Consider the following 15037-nt stretch of genomic DNA (forward strand, 5'->3'; position numbering starts at 1 on the left):
CTGTATTTCCACTTTCCTTATCACAACCTTGATCCCCTCTTCCTCCCATCACTTCCCCACCTAGCCAGTCTCAGCAAAGGGCACTACCATTCATCATTCATTCACTCAGTTGCTCAAGCTAAAAACATAATGGTCATTCTTACTTCCTTTCTTTCCAACACGACTTTTATTCATTCCAGCAGTATGCCTTGTCAGCTCCATCTCCAAGTTACCCTGTCACAACCTCTTTTTCAGTCAGTCTTGGCCATGATCCTACAAGCCAGCAGCATTTCTCTCTTGCACTTCCTTAAAATTCTTCCTTCTGTGAACACTTTGGCCCTCTCTCTTTGCATTCCATTCTTCGCCCAGCTGCTAAGGTAACATTTTGCAAATCCAAACAGATCACACCTTTCCCCTGCTTAAAATCCCCCATCTATGTCCAGGTGCAGCTGCTCACGCCTGTAATCCCAGCAGTTTGGGAGGCCAAGGCGGGTGGATCATGAGGTCAGGAGTTTGAGACCAGCCTGGCCAATATGGTGACACCCCGTCTCTACTAAAAATACAAAAATTAGCAGGGCATGGTGGTGTGCGCCTGTAGTCCTAGCTACTCGGGAGGCTGAGGCAGAAGAATCACTTGAACCTAGGAGGCGGAGGTTGCAGTGAGCCAAGATCACGCCACTGCACTCCAGCCTGGGCAACAGAGTGAGACTCCGTCTCAAAAAAAAAAAAAAAAAAAATCCCCCATCTCCCTTAGAAGAAACCCTTTTCTTGGTTTCCAAGGCCCTATATGTTCTGCCCTTTGTCTCTCAGACTTTGCTCCTGTTCCTCCCTCCCTTGATTCACTGCTCCAGACCTCTTTGCCTTCTTGCTGTTTCTTGCTGTCCTGTCTGCCTGGACTACTTTTCCCCCAGTGACTCCCATGACTTGCTCCACCTGATAATCCTCATCTCTTCTCATTCAGACAATGTCACTCAAAATATACTGGTAAGCAATGAGGGATTTGGAGTCAGATTTCCTGGATTAAAATTCACAATTATCAGCAAGGGACATTAGATAAGTTTCTTAAATTGCCTTTGCCTCAACAACTTTAAAGTTTGTAAGTACTTAGGAGGGGGCTTGTCCGTGGTAAATCATATGCAAATGTGGCTCATTATAATTTTCTTAACTTAAATATAACTCTTCAGAGAGACTTCCTCGATCACTCAGTGTGAAAGAGTAGCCTCAAGTCTCTCTCTCTATCACATCAGTCTGTTTTTAGTTTTTTGTAAAATCTATACCATTATCTTGTTTGTTCATTTCTGTGTTGCTTCCTCCTCCCAGAATTGAGCTTGAGAGATCAGAAGGTGTGTTCCTGCTGTATCTTCAGCATCTGGAACAGGTCTACCACCTGGTAACATTTCAATTGGTAACACACACACAGGCGTGCTATTGACCTTGGAATAAAATCCAGACTCCCAGCTCCATCCTACAAGGAGGATATTGTCTCCTCTCTGTCTTTCTGACCCCACCTCTAACCTCCCTTCTCTTTCCTCATGAGGCTTCTTCCTTAGCATGAGTTTCTTCCCACAGGATTCTTTTGAGCACCTTGCAAATAAAGTTCTCAGACTTTCCTCAGAAGACCTAATATTGCTCCTATTTTTTCTGAATTTGCAGCCAGCACCCATCTTAGGTCTTTTGCTATGGGTTCCACTCTTCTGGATGTTACAACTTCCTCTTTGAGTCCATGTCTGTTACACAGTTCCTGTCTGTTAGCCTCTCTCCTCCATTCTAGAATCCCACTTCAAGGGAGTTGAACAGCACCATGCTCTTTGGTTACAAATTGAATTTTAGGAACGTTGTAAATAATGTTAACATACTGCCTGGATATTCTTGTCTCCTTGTCCTTTATACACAGATTATGTTTGACAACTCACCACTGATACAGTCCATGATTCCAATTCTTCTTTTTAAAAAATAATTATTATTCTATTTCTGGACAAGACTCCTAACCAGGGAGGTAAACAACTAAATTGTTATGACATTACATGTCTACAGAGAGAGATAAAATGATATAATAGGAGAATAATTAAAAAGCTATTGTGTTGGTTAATTATAATTTTAAAATAACTTATTCTTTGTAGGAAATAAAAATAAATAAATGGAAATCCTAAGAAATGATGGCACGCTATGTAAATAGATCTTTTTGATGACACTTAAATGTAAATACTCTTTAAAAATTGGGTTCTGATTTTGAATACACTTGGAATTTCATGCCTGGTTCCAGATTAATAATGATATAATAAAATTCTTTAGTATTTAACACATTATTGTGACACAGCGCTTCCTTATAATTTTGGGAAGTTTAATGCCAAACTGAAACAGTAAGCGTATTAACCCAATTCTTTGAGAAAAAAAAGAAAAAACTGGAATAAAATAATTAAGTCCCCTTTGCCTCCGAATGAACTGGCATGCAACTGTATCCAATTTCCCTCTGCTTTTCCTTTGATCTCTTTAAGCTCTCCCTTGGTCAAACCTCTTCTGTTTGAATTGCACTAATTTGTAACTCGGCTTCCTCCATCTGGGGATACAGATTTGTGCAGGCCCGTTCCACGCTGGGCTAAATGCGTTCGGCACCTGGCTGAACATATTGGTTTCAGCATATTTACCCAAATTGTTAGTAAAACATCAGAAACAGTCGGCTCCTGCGTATCAAATTGCAAACGGGGTCCCTATCACTTAACGCTAATACAATTTAGACTCGAAGTTCACAAACAGAAGCACGGCATTTCCAATCGTATCAGCTGCAGCTTCTGGAATCCTGGATTTTGTGTCTAAAACATCCACAGAGAGGGAGAGAAATAAGGGCAGTAATTGGTTGGTCTCAGCCTTGTGTTTTATACATATTCTGCGGATAATTTTTTGACTTTTCCTTTTCATCTCCTTTTAACGTCCCCAAATCCTTTGACTAGGGCTGTGTCCCGAGTGCTATAGCCACTCTCATTTCCTGTGGTTTTTTCAAATCCATTCCTTTTAGCTCCCTCTGTTTGGTTGAGGGATTAGAGCTTCTTAGCCTTGAAGCCAATTTTGGAAAGCAGGTTGAGGGTCAATGGTGAAGAAACTGCTTCCTCCTTCCATTTTTGTCTAGAAGTATCCTTTTTGACTTACATGTCTAGAAACCAACAAAAGCCCTTTATTATTATGACAGTTGGAAAATGGCCCAGTTCCAGCCCAATCCTTTGTAGCAAAGAGGTCGTTCCCCCATTCTTGCCTTATGCTTTAGAATTCATTATTGTGATGCCTCCTTTACTTACATTTCTATCTGGTGATAATAGGCTTTTCAGCCTTTAGGCTTCAAGGTCCCTGGCTGCAGAAGGAAGGCCAAGAAAAAGAGAGAAAAATGTGGGATGGCTGGGGAACTTACCCTGGGACTGGTTTCTCTGTGTAGATTCTGAACACTGAACTCACTGTATCCTACTCATCTCTCTTAAAAAATCAGAATCTATGAATGAACCAGTTTATTTTCTTAGTTTAGTGTCTGGCTGGGGTTTCAGAGCCATGAGCAAAGTTAGTCACTTGTTATCCCTTCTAAGGAGTGGATGTGGTGGTCCCAAGATGGAAAGAAGCTACTCTATGCTGCTGTAGGAATGGGATCTTTAGCTTGCCCTGCCATGTCCTATGACACAGAAGAGACTTCTCCCCTCCCACACACAGGTAGGAACAGAGTCCAACCCTTCTGCCGCCCCCTACTACCCAGTGGACACAGCAGCCTTAGGAAATCAACTCTCATGTTTCAAGAGCCAGGATTTTCCAAAGAATAGATTGCAATTGTGTCTGTGGTTATAGGTCAGGATTTGTGTGCTTTATATGTCATTTGTGTAGCCAGGGAGGTAATTTTTTTATAGTATCCATCAATATATTTATCCACTCACTGCTTAGCCATTCCTTCATGCGTTCATTTACCTGTCCTCATGCCGGAGTGCTCACCACCTTCTGGATCCCGCACTGGGTCCTGCACTGGGTCCTGACAGTAGATGCTTACTAAATGATAAGCAAGAGCTGAATAAGAAAGTTGGAACAAGGCTGGGGAGTGTCCCACAATTCGTAACCAGGAGACATCAGTCACAATCCTGACTAGGGTGGTGAAAGTGTAAGGGGGTGTAAAGGGTCAAATAATTCAATTAGCCAATAAAATATTTTGTTGAAAGCAGTGAGGATGAGATGAGCAGACTTTTGTGTATTCCCTCAGTGATGAGAGTTGAAAGAGGTTGTCTTAGGAAAGGGGTGAGGTGAAACTGGGATTGCAAAGTCAAATGCCAGATGAAAGGCTTGGCTCTGGTGGCCGCTTGGATATAGTGGGCCCATTTTAGAGAGGTCCTCTGTGAATCTTATATGTGTATCCTTTTTCTTTATTTCTCCTCATCACAGGAATCCATTTCCCTTAGGAAGGCCATCCCTTAGGAGACTTGATGACAGTGAGCAGAGACTTGACATTGCAGACCCTGGAAGTCAGATTCTGACTTTCCTAGCTTCCACGCAACCAATGCTTTGGTATGTGCCTTGGACTCAGGTAATCAGATACAGGTGCCTTAGGCTGTGAATGGTGAGCTACTGATGTGAAGAAAAGCAGAGAATTCATTCTGGTAGCAAGTGGCAACAGCTACAACAGCAGCATCCAGCTTCTAGAGGAGCAGTGGCCATGGTGATGGTTTCACTGTCTGTGTCTATCAGGCAGTACCAGTGGTGCACCCTGCCATGCCTCATCTCAGCAATGACACGGTGTTGTTCTTCTGCAAGGAAGTTGAATTTTGCCATTTTCCCTATAAGCACAGCCTCTGCAACTGGTTTCGCAACATTCCTTCAGCTCTAAAGAATCCAGTATCCCAATGGTAGACCAGTTTATGGTTTAAATTTGCCAGTGGTTTTCTGTTGCATGAAATAATCTATTGCCCAAATTTACTCTCTTGAAGCCACATCCAAGTGTGCATAATCCCATTCAAAATCTTACTTTTAATCTTTAATTTTGTTTTTAATTAACTTTTTATTTTGTAAAAACAACTGTACCAAAGTTGCAAGAACCTACCCTTCATCTAGATTTACCTACTGTTAACATTTGTGCCACATTTTTGCTTTTTCTTCCTCTCTACCACAAATGTGCTCACATTCTTATTCCTTTCACTATTCTTATTTTTCTCTTTTGCTGAACCATTTGTGGAGATCTGACATTTCACTCCAAATATTTCAGTGTCACTACCCTAAAGAAAGTGACATTTTCCAATATAATCACAATGCAATTATCGAACTCAGGAAGTTTACATTTATTAAAACTGATATCCAATATATAGTCTGCATTCAAATGTTGTTAATTGTCCCAATGCTGCCTTTTCAGCTATCATTTTTCTCCCTAATCCAGAATCCAATTCAGGATCATGCATTGCATGTAGTCATTATGTCTATTTGGCCTTCTTCCTCTTTCTCTTTTTTTTTAAATGATATTGACATTTTTGAAGGGTACAGTCTGTTGTTTTGTAGAATGTCTGTTAATTTGGGTTTTTCTGGCTGTTTCCTCTCGGTTTGATTTAGGTTATGTTGTTCCCAAGTCTTTGACAAATCCCTTGAATTTGCAACCTGTGTCTCAAATCCCTGACAACATTGAATCTGTAATTTCATTTGCTAAAGTAGGCCTGAGATGGTAATTCTATTCTCTTTGGTTGGATAAGTGACTTTGTAACTACAAGAAAGGATAAAATATAAGCATAGAGATGATACAAAATAAATTTGGTGTTTAAACCTTCATGTAAATTGTGATTATACAAGTGTAATGAAAACTTTTGTATTCATTGTGTTGTTTGGATAAACTTGGTAGGATGTTTGAAACATTTAAGATATAATGACATTCTAGAGAATCTGGCTTAAGATTTTAATTTAAATTGTAAGATGGTTTTATTTAATTACATTTGCTTAAAGCTTAAGATAATTGAAGTTACTAAATTTATATATTGCTTTTGAAGATATTGAAATGCTTACCTGTATCTGATCTACTAATTTGATAAATTCATATTTATTAAAGTTGGAAGAGTTAGCTTGAGAAAATAAAGTATATTCAATTTATGATCATAGTTTGACATGTTTAAAGAAATTTAATTAAGTTTTACGTAGTATGAGAGATTTTAATTTGCTGTTTATAAGCTTTTATGACTTTGATATGTCTGAAAAAATTTGTTGAAGTTTAAAAACAATGCTTAGGAAAAATTAATCTGTGAAATTTATGATATAAATGAGCAGAAATTAAAGGGTGAGAATGTTTTTAATTTTCACTCCCAATTGTTAAATTTATAAGCAAATATACTGGACTTGAAAGTTGAATTTAAAGGCTAAAGGAATGACACATTTTAAAATTTAAAAAAAGTAAGTAAATTACTATCAATAAAAATCCAAGTCATGGTAAATTTTGCTTTTTTCTATATACCAATCCTCCTTTGGACATTAAAAAAAACAGTTGATAAGTTCTGGGTACACAGTTCCTGATATGATTATTAAGTTATAGAAAAGATAGACAGATGGACACAAAATCATGATACAAAATTCTCAGTGCAATCGAAGAGGCAGACCCAGCGGGTTGGAGAAGGCACCTATCTGATCTCAGGGTGGAATAGGATCAGAGAATGGTCCAGGGGTGAACAGGAATTTATCCGCCAAAGAGGAATGGAATGGCTTTCCCAGCATGAGTTGGAGAATTGAAACAGTGCTAGCGAGAGGGAGGTATGGAAGGCAAGAGATGTTGTGCTTGACAAGATTTAATCAGGTCTCACACTGCATAAGGTTGTGAGAAATTTTTTCAAGTGATTTATTTATTTATTGAGTGCCCACTGTGTACCAGCATCTCTGTTTCTCTTTCAGGGCAAAGACATGGAAGATGCAGGCCGTCGCTGTATAGTAGCTGTATCAGTCTTCTTGGGCTGCCCCAATGATTCTCTGGTCTTGGGTTTTTCTGGTTGTCTGGCTGAACGGCTTAAACAACAGAAGTTAATTTTCTTACAGTTCTGGAGGCTGGAAGCCCAAGATCAAGGTACCAACAAGGTTGATTTTTAGATCAAGGTGCCAACAAAGGTTGGCCTCTCTCCATGGGTTGCTGATGGCAACCGTCTCACTGTATTCTCATATGGTCTTACCCGTGTGCACATGCAGAAAGAGAACGAGAGAGAGAGTGTGCAAGCGAGCTCTGGGGCCTCCTCCTCTTCTGAAAAGGATACCAACTCTATTGATTTAAGGCCTTACTCTAATAACCTAATTTAACCTTAATTACCTCCCTAAAGGTCCTATCTCAAAATACAGAACCTATGAATTTTGAGGGCATACAGTTAAATCCATAACATTAGCATACATTATATTGTACTCAAGTGAGTCAGTTTATCGATATGTCTACATGACAAGGCTGACACTGCCGTCAGAATTGGAGTACAGACTTACATTTTTTTTTGTATTTCCAACACTTGGCATGAAGCCTAAAACACAGGAAGCACTAGATGTGAGTAAGCACTAGAACCTAAAACACAGGAAGCACTAGAAGCCTATTATGTGAGTAAAAGAAGTTACTAAATGAATAAATGATGGCAAGTAAACGCAGCATGACAATTCAGTATGATATGGTTTAAACTTTTATTCAACAACATTATCTGGGGCCCATTGTCTGCCATGTTTTCTAGAAGCTTTGAAATACCAGTGAAGAAAACCACTAAAACTCTCTGTGGTTTAGGTAAAATTCCCTAGAAGTTGCTGAAACAGGTATCTTTGTTCAAGTAATTTTTTCCAGGAAATGGTCATAGGAGAGGGAAATGAAGGAAGCAGAATAGGGAGGGAATAAAAGCTAAGTAAGAATGGGGCTGCATCTGGCGGTTAGCCTTAGTTTGTTCCCATGGGGAAGCTGTGAAGCACAAATAACATAGCAGAGTTAGTCCTACCTTGAGTCAAGGGGTGCTTAGTCTTTTGTAGACCCATGTCAGTCAGTATTAGCTGAGGTCTTTCCTCCAGAGGATATAGGATATAGTTCCACAGGATGATGGTTGTTGTACTTGCCCATTTATAGGATGTAGAACTATCAAGATATTCTGACAGATCACCTTCATGCCAACCATTTTTTTTGGCCCCATTATGAAGCAGCAGTTTTATATCCTCATGAGGATCATGGTCTATTATCCCTGCTGTTACACAGTGTTTGCTTTCTGTGACTACTGGTCTATTTGCATTAGGATGCCCAATGACCATGTAGCACTCTCAACTGCATCCCTTGGTGGAAACACCTCCTTCTCTGGAGACTAGGATTTCTGTAGCTATCGTGTATAAAGGTATAGACAAAGGACACACAAATTTCCTAAGCAGCTCATGCTACTCCCATCCCTATTTCTCTCACCCATATGTTCTATCTATTGGGTACACATCACCATATAATGACCATTGGTTTACAGTATATACCCCATCATAAATTATAGCACCCCATCTTCAGAAGGATGTCATCTTTAGTCTGCCCCTCAGCTGTATGTTCAAAAGGTTGTTTCATCACTCTATCAGGCCAATAGCTTCTGGATGGTTTGCTGTATGGCAGGACTGATGGATTCCACAGTTATGTGCTCATTACTATTTTCAAGATGTCCAGACATTCACAGTCCTTTTGGATTTTAGCATGACAGAGAACGGAAAAAATTAACAAAGTTCCACAGCAACTCTGAATTTGTACCATTATTTGTAATATGAGAATGCAAACTGCTTCTGATCTTCCTCTCATGTGGGTATGGAAAAGAACACATTCATTAGATCAATAGCCACCTATGATATATCTCAAGCTGTGTTAATCTCCTTTAGTAAAGACACCATATCTGGCACAGCAGCTACAAATGAGACTACACTTGGCTAAGTTTGTGATAGTCCATTAACATCTATCATAATGCATCCCATTTTTGCCTTAGTGAATAAATGGGATATGACAGAGTCTATTACTCCTGCATTACTTGAGTATTTGAAGGTGGCATTAATATCTGTCGTATACTCCAGGATGGGATCTTGGTTTTGATTTACTATCTTGGAGCAGGGAGTAGTTTCAGGGACTTCACCTGGGCCTTTCCTACTACCACAGCTCTTACTCTCCATGCCAGTGTGGGAGTTCTGTCAACTGCTGAGTATGAAATTGTTGTTTATGCCTTTAGGAATCAGGGAAATAGCAATGGATAAGAATGAATCCACTGTGAAATGGACCTGGGCCAGGATTTCATTTATTGTTTGACCCCCCATAGGCACTCTCAGGGGCAATATTGGTACTTTGGGTTCCTGGGTACTAGTGCCTAGTGCCTACTCAGTTCTGTGTCCTACAGTCTTTGAAGGATTTGGGTATTCCCCTTTCTGCGGTGTACAGTTATTTGAATACATAGCCATAATTCTTTTCTTTTCACTGTTGCTGTTTTTTGCTTGTTGGGAAGAACTGGGAAAGCACTACTATGCTCACTGGCTGTTGTGTTGTAGGATTCTTTTGTTTTCCGTGGGAATATGATCTTTCTTTAGTTGATGTGCTCTGGATCTGAGAACTCCTCAGGGCCGTAAACTGGGCAGTCAAGACTTTCTACCATTTGAGACCAGCCTGGGCAACAGAGCAAGACCTTGTCTCTACTAAAAATTAATAAAATGAATCAAACAGGTGTTGTGTTGCGAGTCTGCAGTCCCGGCTACTCGGGAGGCTGAGACAAGAGGATCCCTTGAGCCTAGGGGTTCAAGGCTGCAGTGAGCTGTGATTAGACCACTGCACTCCAGGTGGGAAACAGAGCAAGATCGTGTTTCAAAAGAAAAAAAAAAAAGAGACTTTTTACAGAGGCAGCAGACCTTAGTCTCTTGATCATCCATTCTCTGTGAACCTTTTTCTTTTTTTTTTTGGAGACGGGGTCTTGCTCTGTCACCCAGGCTGGAGTACAATGGGGTGATCATGACTCACTTCAGCCTCAAAATCCTGGGCTCAAGATCCTCCTGCTTCAGCCTCCTTGGTAGCTGGGACTACGGGCGCATACCACTACACCTGACTAATCTTTGTATTTTTTATAGAGATACGGTTTCATCATGTTACAGCCCAGGCTGGTCTGGAGCTCCTGGACTCATGTGATCTGCCCGTCACAGCCTCCCAAAGTGCTAGGATTACAGGCATGAGCCACCGCACCTGACTGTCATTCTCTGAACATTTTTGGTCATGTATTTTAAGCAGTACACTTTCTGGTTGCCCATCTATTTTGCACCTAAAAATACTATGTTCTGTGAGCCATTGCCATGATCCCTATGGGACAGATGCCTCTGGCTGCCATTTCAGTCTTGCTATCACAGTAACTGGCTTCACATTATTCTTTTTCTGACTGTTAAGGGCTGTCTCCTGGCCTCTTCTATTCCAGAGTCTTATCCTCATTGCTATTAGGGAGCCCACTTCCGTAACAACTTCTCCTATCATCACTCCTGACCTACAGAGGACAATTACTGCTCAGTTTTGCACTGCCTGTGACTCTCTCACCAGAGTCCTCTATCATTTTTGTTAGTAAAATGTCCTCTGAGCCATCTTTTTTTTTTTTTTTTAAATTTGGCTACATTTTTATTTGAGCATGGTCATTTTCAAAAGAAATTACAAATTAAAAATTCAATAATACTTTTACAAAGACAATTCAGAAAGATTTTTTGCATGGTATCATACATTGTATTTAACTGTCCCTCTTTTTAGCTAAAAAAACAAGATAAAGAAAGTGGAATTTTCAGTCGAAAATACAGTGTTTTCATAAGATCGTATCAAAAGTTCCCAAATTTGGAACTTCCAGTAATTGGAAAAAAACAAAAACAAAATAATAAAATTGAAAAATCCCATCTCACAATTAATGTTCCAAAACACAATAAATGCTCTTCTCTTTACATAAAATTTGCCCATATGATCAATATCATGTTCCTTTTTTACTAAAATATAGCTGTATACTGAAGAACTATAATACTATGCACTATAGTATGAAATAAATAAAACTAGGAAATATAAAATGAGCCACACAAATAAAATGTTATTTGACCTAAAATTAAATGAATGCAAAAAAAATTTTTTGTTGTTGCAAAAACAGTTTGGTGTAATACTGACAAAATTAATGAACAAAAAAGTACAGAAAATAATTGCACAAACATATGTAAACTAAGGAACTGCTCCCTGTTCTTCTAATACTGACATGGGTGCTTCAAAGAACAGGGTGAGCTTAACACTGAAGCTGGTGCAAAGGTAACCCATGTTACCCTCTTAATACTGTAAAAGGATGGCAGTGGCAGAAACACAGAGTAAAAGGTTTGCCTATAGGGCTTTTAAAATCACCTTACAAAGGCTTTATTTCTCATCTTACTTTTTCCTTTACGTCCAGGTCACTTTAAGACTTCGGTATCTTAAATTCACACATGCAACACTTCAAGGTTCTTAACAGAAAAAAAAGAAAAGAAAAATTGAGGCCTAAAATTGTATGGTTACTTAAGCTGGAAAAAAAAGGGGGGGCGGGATATGGATGAATAGCAAAAGGAAAGTACAGAGAAATCATAATACTGATACATTGTAGTGCGAGCAAATTAAAAAGGATTAAAAAGGAATAACAATAATGATGTATGGTAGTGCTGGCACCTTTTAAAAATGTACTGATGTAAATTAGACAGTTTTTTAAAGTTTGTAGTGATAAGTAGGGTGCAATTTTTACAATTTTCTATTGTGCTTAAAGTATAAATGCTATTAAATACAGGAATTAGTCTCTGAACCACACAGGTTTTAGGCCTTAACGCTGTACAAAATTTTTGCATAATGCAGTTTTTAACAATACCCAGCTCCAACTCTGTCTACATCTGTCTTGGCAGAACCGCCCCTTCTGTCCCTCTCCACAGCTTCCTGGAAGCGTCAGGCACGTGCATGAACAGCTTAACACAGCAGTGTTTTCAAACAGGTAACAATACTACTGGAAAAAAAAAAAAGGAAGCTTCAAACGCAGTAGTTTATTCCATGCCATCTTCCATATTGTCCTCCTTGTGGTCTGATTTGGTTTCCATTTTCCCATCCTCCGAACTACCGTACATGGAGTGATCTCCAGTTTCTTCTTCATGTTGTATCGTTTCGGGAGCCGTATCCATGGACTTTCATTTTCACTTTCTTCCTCTTCCGCCTCGAACCCCTCGTCGCCATCTTGTCTGCCCAGCTTCCCGTAGCCATCCTCGCCTTCCTTCTCGCGCTCTTTCTCGCTCTCGCCATCCCTCGCGATACTCGTCCGCTCCTCCGAGTCCGAGTACCCTGGAGGAGTAATGCTCTGCAAGTAAGCCCGGTTCATGAGCAGTTCGGTGGGTTCCAAGTGCCCTGTCTCGCGCGCCTTGCGCCCCGCCGCTTGCCGCTCCTCCGCCTCCCGCTTGCGGTAGGAATACTTGTGATTCCTGTGCTGCGAGTATGTGCCCGAGTGTGAGAAGCGCTTGCCACGTTTATCATACTGATAGGGCTTCTCCCCCGAGGGAAGCCTTGAATGCGCGATAAGGCGGTGCTTGTGTATAAACGCTTTCTTACAGATCTGACACTGATGCGGTCTGTGTGTTCGTATTTATGTCGCAGAAGGGAACTGCTTTTCTGGAATTTCTTGCACATAAGTCACATGCATACATGCCCTCTGTCTTCTTGATCTTCTTGAGAGACAGACAGGAGTCGGAGTGTGTCTTAACTTCGAGGCCTGACATGTAGTCTTGTGCTTCATCAAGCAATTCTCCCTGAAATCCTTGTTTCCGTTGGTACTTTCTCCTTTGTTGCGTATCAGCAAAGGTAGTTGCTTCAGTTGGGCAGGTGTGGGGTATGTGTGGTAGCAAGCTCATTTAATCCAGTGCTGGGTATGGTCGTAGCCCAGGAATACTGGTCTAAACTGGTGGCATGAAAGTAGGAGGGGGAAATGCGCTTTGAGGTGGAAGAGCTGTGTATAAAGATTTGGCGCTAAAAGGGTTCATACCGAACACTGGGTTAGTGCTCTTGTCCAGATTATTTGAATTTGAAAACTTCTTGAAAAAGTCAAGTTCAGAGGTTCATCTGAGTTTTCAGATGAGGAAGAAACACTGTTATGGTCTAAACTGATGAGCCATCTTAAGAACATGTGTAGTTGGTACGTTTTCTGGTCTCCTATGATAGACATATTCTAGCATCCCTGCTTCTCTGAGGCTCAGGATTCCTTCCTCCAGAGTTTTCCATGGCTGCTGTGATCTCTCCTTTCTGCAAGATGGGCCACAACATATCCCAAGTTCTCAAGAGTTACTCCAGTAATGTATTAGAACAATCACGTGGTGTCCTTGCCAGATGTTAAACATTGTGTTACAGAGGAATGCCTCACGTTGAAAACATGGTCCCGCGTGCTCAGGATCCACCAATCTGAGTTCCTGACAATACATGTTAGCACATGGTCCTACAGCTCCTTTGGTAAATCATTCCTTTCTTTGCTTAGCAGGATTGCCACTTCTCTTGTCATTTCTGGCTGAAGTTTGTCTCTACTTAAATGTCTGGTGGTCAAGGCAACTATTACATGTTAAGCACCTGCTTCATTTTAGGTCTCTACATAGTTTTCAGGCAAGAAGTTCTCTACCTTCCAAAAAGAGAGTGGGACACTTCCGTAGGTTCAGAGGGTTCAAAGGAATCTGGATGTTACTCTTCAAATGCATCTACCTGGATATCCCTATCCCAAATCTTAGGATTCTACTACTTTGTATCAGGGCCCTGACTTTTTCACTGTATACTTGCATAGGCTGAAAATTCAAGATTCTCTTAAATTCTACAATTCTTTAAAAATTCTGCGATTCTTAAAATGAGATCTCGTGCCTAATCTTAAGCAATGTCTGCCTGCTGGCTGTAGGAGATAAAAGTCTTTAAATGCTGCCAAGAATACCCTATGACTCTCTGCTTTAAGATGTTGAATAATAGATCCAAGCCTGTCATTTTTTTTTCTTTTTAATAAAACAATGCTGCTTAGAAACAGCTACCAGTTGCAGTTCTTATTATTCTACATTTCTCAAGTGTCAAAGATACTGCATCAGCTAGTACACCTCCTTCCAATTGTGTCTCATCTTAGTCCAGCAAAAGTAGAAGTCTTAGCAATTACAATGCTTGAATATGCCAGGGACAATCTATAATCCAGCTAAGACTAGTAGTGGGATCCTTATTGCCATTCAGTCAGCAAGTGACACAACTTGAAAAATCCCATCCTTAGAGCCTCCTAGGACTACTCCACTTTGGGTACCAGCTGTCTTAGGCCAGCGTCCCTAAAAACAAAGTACCCATCCAAAGATGGGTATTGGTACTCAAGTGGTTTGTTGGGAAAATGCTTTTCAGAGCAAGTGAAGTGAGGAAAGAATGATAAAGCAGAAGAAAAGCTAAGCAGGGATGTAGCTTCAGAGGACAACTAGTTTCAGTGTGATCTCAAAGTGAGTTTTGGAAAACAATTTGTACTACAAAGTTAACCCCACCTCAAGACAATGGACTAGCTATTGTTAGTCATTGGCTGTGGTCTGCCTCCTAAGAGAAGTATAGGTAAGTTATTTTTATTTTTTTAAGCTGAATGTAAAAAAAGAATGTTTGCCGTTGGGAATGACCTAGTAGAAAGACTACATTAAAGTTGAAAAGTAAAACTAAGAGGAAAATAAAAATGAGATACAGAATTGCTGCAGCTAAATGGATAAGTGGATATTTAAACAATGTATGGGTTCACCTAAGGTAGGAGCATGAAATTTCATATGCAAAAACAGCAGAGAAGGAGGAGCAAAGGCAGAGGCTACAGTGAAGTGTGTTCAGGTCCCAGGTAGGTGTCCCATGAGGTTACAAAGCAGAAGTATCAACTCTGAGTGGTGCTTGCCATAATGGGGAGATGTCTTCCTGATACACATCAAATTTGATCTGCATCTTAAGAATAGGAAGCATTGTTTAGATGGAAAAGGGGGAAGGGAAGAGTTTATACATTTGCAGTTTTTCCCTTCTGAGGAATTTATATTATTTTCCAAATTAAAGCAGCTTCTCTAAAAAATATTTCACAAATATCTT

The 15037-nt window shown here is 40.1% G+C and overlaps 1 pseudogene; it reads right to left on the reverse strand.

The window, feature by feature from the left end:
* Nucleotides 1–11815: 11815 nt before the first annotated feature.
* On the reverse strand, nt 11816–12834 carry LOC117086268 (annotated as a pseudogene).
* Nucleotides 12835–15037: the final 2203 nt, after the last annotated feature.

Source organism: Trachypithecus francoisi, unplaced genomic scaffold (genome assembly GCF_009764315.1).
Source record: "Trachypithecus francoisi isolate TF-2019V2 unplaced genomic scaffold, Tfra_2.0 Lachesis_group1, whole genome shotgun sequence".
Classification (NCBI taxonomy): domain Eukaryota; kingdom Metazoa; phylum Chordata; class Mammalia; order Primates; family Cercopithecidae; genus Trachypithecus; species Trachypithecus francoisi.